Genomic DNA, 6,572 nt, shown 5'->3' with positions numbered 1-6,572 from the left:
CCTGCCCTCTCTTCCCATATCTCAGGCCAAGTGCCGCCCCAGGGCCCCTATTCTGTTCTCAGCTCCTCCTCCATATCCAGCATGGGATGCTGGACACTGGGAACCTGGTACCTGGAGCTGCCCCTTGTCCACCCCACCCCCTGCAGTGTGGGGTCAGTGGCTTCACATAGCCAGATGCCCACCTGGGGCCGCATGGAAAGCAGCAGTCCTCCCGCATCTGCCCACCCAGAGCCCCGGAACTCTGGTGGGATGCGTGCACTCTCTCCCACTCCCGTCTTTCCCACACACCCATGGCCCCACAATCAACAGTTATTTGTTCCCACACTCTAACCTGTTAACATGTCTCTGCATTAACCACTGCCCACTGCAAAAAGAAGCTTTCCTACCTAAGGTTGAGAGTAGCACAGATGTATGGACAGAGACATAAACATTTGGAAGATATTTTGACAGCATGACCATCTGGGGCCTAGAACCTCCTTTTGACCAGGCTTAAAGGGTCATGTGTGCTTTCCCTTCTATGGATCAGTTCTCAAATCCAATCAGAAAGCAGGTTGGTTCCTCTGTAACCATTGATGCCACTGTTATACCAGTGGGACAGTCCTGCTTAGCAATTGGTCTTGTTGAATATCAGGTCCAGCACTAAGACCATTGATGTCTTTTTTCCTCTGTGGCCTGAATAACACCTTCCAGCAGTATGAAAGCTAGGTTGGAAATTTCCTGGTCATTTCAAGATTGATTTCGTTATGTCCTGTAACCAAAGCATGTGGCATCTTCAGCAATAAGATCTAAGCATCTAGTTATCATGGGCTGCTAAGACCAATGGCAATAGTTTGTGGTTTTAGAGACCCCTGATGTCTTCCTGACTAGTGACTCACAGGGATGTATCCCATGCATGGCACTGAGATTTTTACTTAAAAACTAATGCCTTTTGGGAGCAGTACTGTCTTTGTATGCAGGGTACTTTTGTTTAAACTCTCTCTCTCTCTCTCTCTCTCTCTCTCTCTCTCTCTCTCTCTCTCTCTCTCTCTCTGTATATATATATTATACACAATGTAATATATATAATAAATATACAATATATAATTAATATATATTAGAATAGATGCTGTGTATTAACCTAAGGTAATAAATACATATTTTTAGTTAACCCACTCCCTACTCCATCCTCTCTCTCATCTCCTCACCTGCATCCCTAACGAAACCTTTAGCTCCCGGTCTTATTTGCCCTCTTCTTTCATATCACATGTATTCTATTCCCTTTTATTTTAAGAGAATAATTTGCCCCAATTATTTTACACTTATCTTTTCTACTTACAATTACAGAAAAATTTTCTTATTCATCTTTAGTGAATCCTTCATAAGATGCCAACCTTTCCTCATTTTCTCATTTTTTTCAGTTTGATATTTCTTGCATGTAATTCTGGGAGCAGAGGCGGTGATTCTCAGCTGGTTCTGTACAACCATATTATTTGCTTGCATTCAAAACTTCCTCACCAGTTCATAAAGGCTGAAGCGCAGCCTCCTGGAGTCCTTGTAAACCAACTCAATAGTGACATAAATCTGGACTGATCCATGCCCCTGAATCTTTCAGTTGTTTGCTACAAAGCAAGAGATGACTAATGTAGACAGTGAGAAAACAGCCATTTCATCGAACTCCTTATAGATGTTAGGCACAGTAACATCTGGGAGGGCGTGGTGGTCGCACACCTGTAGTCTCGGCACTCAGGAGATAGCACCGTGAACTCAACTTCAGACTTAGCCACCTAGTGAAATACACACCACACGACACACATATGTGTACGCGCACGCACGCGTGTGCACGCACACACACACACACACAGACAGAGACAGAGAGAGAGAGACAGAGACAGAGAGACAGAGATAGAGAGAGAGAGACAGAGGGAGACAGAGAGAGACAGAGAGAGAGCGCGCTAGAGGAATATCCAGTTCTTACATACTTCTATCTTTATCCCACCCCAGAAGTATGATGTGGTTTAGACACACTCCGTGATTTGGATTACCACCCATGAGAGCTTGAACGTGTGTTGAGCAATGGGAAGAGCTATTGCTCTTATTATATAATACTAATTACTGCTCTTGTTGTATAATACTAATTACTGCTCTTGTATAATACTCATGCTCACAGCAGGAGCCAAGAACTGGAAAGGGTAACCAGACAGAGTGGGATATATAGCAAAGCATCAAGGAATGTCACCTCCCATTTACAAAATGTATATGACAAATCTAATTGTTGTTAAGTTTTTTGTACACATTGATGCAGACTTAAGTAGACTTGTTATCATATGATATGATATGTTTTACTAACATACCTGAGGGGGAAATTGTCTTATCATTGTAGATTTTGAAAAGGATTTTAATAAACTAAGAATCATCCCTTATTTCTAAAGAGTAAATAAATAAAAAGAATGAAAATATAAATTGATAGCTACAGCCTAAACAGAATGAAATAAACATATGTCACTGACATTAATATTTTGCCAAGGAAGCTTAAATGCCACTTCTACTAAATCAGGAACAAAACAAAACAAAGATACCTGTTAATACTACCTCCTCAGTGAGTTTACACTGTCCTGGGCTTTTAGCAAATCTAAAAGGAAAGAAAAAATTAGAGACATAAGAATCTCAAAGACAACAAAATGATCGCTGTGTAAAAGGAGAATCATGTTCGTGTCTATTGTGAGAGTCAGCAAAGGGGAAACCTTGATACTGATAGGAGACTAGAGCCACCAGCCAGGATGAAAACGCGCCTCCCTGACGTAGACTGGAATGAGAAGGTCTAAACCAGTTCCCAGGTTTTCCTTATTCTTAAATGTTTTAGGTTAATGTATAGAATATTGGACTTCCTTGTGGCTCTGTTGTATCTGTGCCATCTGATCTTGGTCACCTTTGTTTCCTTTCCCACCTCTCTCCCCGACCTCTCTCTTTCTTCTTCTAGTTCTTTCACTTCTCCCGCATGGCCTTTGTGCTGGTTTGGATGAGAATGGCCCCCATAGGCTCATACATTTGAACACCCAGTTCCAGTTGGTGGAACTGTTTGGGGAAGGTTAGGACATGTGGCTTTGATGGAGGAGGTACATTTCTAGGGGTGGGCTGTGAGGTTTCAAAAGCCCACACCATTGCCAGTTAGCTCTTCCTGCTTCCTGCTTGCAGTCTGTTTGTGAGCTGTCAGCTGCGGCTTCAGTGCCCTGCCTGCCTGCTGCCATGTTCTCCCCATGGATTGTCAGTGCTGGTCATGAACTCATGCTGTGTTCCCAGTTATCTCTTTCTTCTAGAAGTTGCCTTGGTTATGGTGTCTTCACAGCAAAAAACAGTAACTGTCTTAGTTAGGGTTTTACTGCTGTGAGCAGACACCATGACCAAGGCAAGTCTTATAAAACCAGCATTTCATTGAGGCTGGCTTATAGGTCAGAGGTTCAGTCCATTATCACCAAGGTGGGAGCATGGCAGTATCCTGGCAGGCATGGCACAGGCAGAGCTGAGAGTTCTATGTCTTCATCCAAAGGCTGCTAGTGGAAGACTGACTTCCAGGTAACTAGGGTGAGAATCTTATGCCCACACCCACAGTGACACACCAGGTCACACCTATTCCAACAAGGCCACACCTCCAACTGGTGCCACTCCCTGGTCCAAGAATATACAAACCATCTCAGTAACTAAGACAGCCCCTTTCTTTTTCTTCATTGTACGTATTCTATACCAGATTCTTACCATCTGTAAGGTCTCTGCTTCCTGTTTTCTGGTCTTCTTTGTAGCTTCATGACCTACAAACATGAAATATAATTAATTACACACGCATAAAATTTAAATATAGTTTCTGCATAAAAGAGAAAACTTGCAGTTTTGCAGTATTTGAGTCTGGCTTATTCAGTGATTTCTTGAGGCATCCATTTTTATGTAAATGTTATGATTTCATTTTTTTAATGTGAAAATAAAGTCCTGTTGGGTATGTGAACCATTTCTTTATTCATTCATCTCTTGATGGGCATCCAGGCTTACTCCATTTCCTGGCTATTGTTAATGGTGTAGCTGTAAACATGAATGTGCAAGTATGTCTGGAGACTGATGACTTGGTGTCCTGTGGGCACATGCCTGAGTAATACTCCTGTATCACATAGTAGTTCTAATTTTTGGTGTTTTGAAGACACCCCATGCTGATTTCCACAGTGGCTGCATCAGTTCACATTCATAGCAGCAGAAACAGAGGTTGTTCCTTTCCAGTATTCTCACCGGCATCTGCTATCATTTGTTTTCTTGGTGATACCCACTCTGACTAGAGGAAGATGAAATCCCCAAATAGATTTAACCTTACTTTCTCTGATGGCTAAGGATATTAACCACATTTTCAAAGATTTATTAAACATTTGCATTTATTTTCAGAATTGTCCATTTAATTCATAAGACCACTTACCGATTGATCATGGAGGGTGTTTATTTTTTGCATACTTTATCTTACTTTTCTGTCTGATGTTAGCTGGCAGAGATATCTTCCCATTCTGCAGACTGTGTCTTCGCTCAGGTGATGGCTTCTTTTTCTGTTTGGAGCATCTTCATTTCATGCAATCCAATCTGTCAATGGGTGTGTATGTATTTATATGGGTGTGGGGGAAGCTGTTTCCTGTAGTGTTGGAGTCCTGTTCAGAAAATCCTAGCCTGTACCTGTGTCTTGACATGTTCTCACATACAATTTCAAGTCTTACACATAAGGTTTTGATCCATTTCTAGTTAGTTTTCCTGCAGGGTAAGAGATGTGGGTCTGTCTCACTCATCTACGTTTGGAAATCCAGCTTTCCTGGCACCATTTACTAAGGAAGCTGCATCTTCCATTTATATATTCGACAGCTTTGTAAAAAGAAAACATTAGGTTGCTATAACTGTGTGGGTTTATTTCTGGATCTTCTCCTCAGTTGGCCTATGTGTCTGTTTTGTGCCAGTACCATATGATAGCTCTATAATATAATTTGGACTTGTAAATTATTCCTTCTGTAGCATTGTTCATTCTGCTAATGATTGCTTTAGCTACTTTGGTCCTTTTAAAAATCACAATTTGAAAATATATAATACTTATATATTTGATTTTGAATTCTATACATGGAATATATGTAAAGTTGCAACGTTGTCTCAACTCTTCACTTTGTGTAACTTATAAATAATTATACAAATAATGATGAATAAGCATAAAGCTCAACTCTTGGTTTCTAAATATTTCCCACAAAAAATCTCCAGAAGACAATGTGAAATGGCCCCCAAAGGCCACATTCTGAATTTGAACATCAAAATAAATAATGGTAGCAATGGATTATGACCCATTTTTAAAATGCCTTTTTTTTCTTGCCACCAATAATAGATGGATTATGGAAAGATTCCTTCAGAAGCATGTGGAAGGAATAAAAGAACAATTGTCACTAAATACCCATTTTGTGAAAATTGTAGAAATAAGCAAACCAAGCAAAAATTATCCATGCTGTTTGGCAAATTCCAGGTCAACTGGGGCTACATAGTGAGGCCTTCCTTATCTCAGAAAAAAAAAGTCAGTCATTAAAACTAGTTTCAAGTTTTAAAAAGAATAGCAAATAAAGTTATTCACCAATAATGTTGCTACTAATTACTTATTAGCTATGAATTAGGAGATGGGAATTGTATAGTTTAATAACCCAGCAGGCATGATGGTTGTCATACAGGATCAACAGGAGATTGCCGAGCATCCCAGATGAATGCTCTCCAAACCTAGGGCTGGGAAATTCTCAGAGCAGGAAGAGAGCCGCCATATAAATTGCTCCACGATCCCACAGTGTCAGGGGCTTTCCTGTCTCCTGTTGGTCCCCAATTTTCCACCCATAATGCCTGTCCTAGTTAGCTTGACTACAGCCTTGGTACAGTGTAGAGCCACCAGAGAAGGACATCTCTACTGAGGGGTTGTCCAGATCACACTTGGCTTTGAGCACGTCTCCAGGGAAATGTCTTGCTTGTTAATCGACACAGGAGGACCTAGATCACTGTGGAAAGCGCCATTCCGTGGGCTGAGAGGATAGAATAGCTAGTTAAGCTTGAGCCATCGTGAAAACCATCCAAACAGCATCCCTGCTGCAAGTCCCACACTGCCCTCCCTCAGTGGTGGACTGGAAGCTACAGTATGAAAAGGCCCCGCCCTCCTCTAAGATGCTCTCACTTGTGTCATTTTATCACGACCACAGAATGAACCTAGAATAATAATGAGGCAGTTTCAGGAGAGTAGGAGAAGTGAACAACACTCTAATGAGGGACTGGAGACCAGAGGAAGGGAGGAATATATAAACATTCAGAAAAGGACGTTTGTCACCACAACTTGCAAAAAGAAAAAAAGAAAAAAAAAGAAAAAAGGGAAAAGAAAAAGAAAGACAGAAAGAAAGAAAGAAAAAAGAAGAGAAAGGGAAAAATAACAACTTGAACACAAAAGACTATACCTCCAGATATTAAAAAAAAAAAAAAAAAAAAAAAAAACTGTTGAAAGTTTAGTCCTGCCAAGTTTACTTCATGACTCCTCTTAAAGCCAAGAGCCAAGTCTCTGTTGCCAG

Source organism: Mus pahari, chromosome 4 (assembly GCF_900095145.1).
Source record: "Mus pahari chromosome 4, PAHARI_EIJ_v1.1, whole genome shotgun sequence".
Lineage (NCBI taxonomy): Eukaryota > Metazoa > Chordata > Mammalia > Rodentia > Muridae > Mus > Mus pahari.
Note: the sequence above shows the minus strand (reverse complement) of the source record.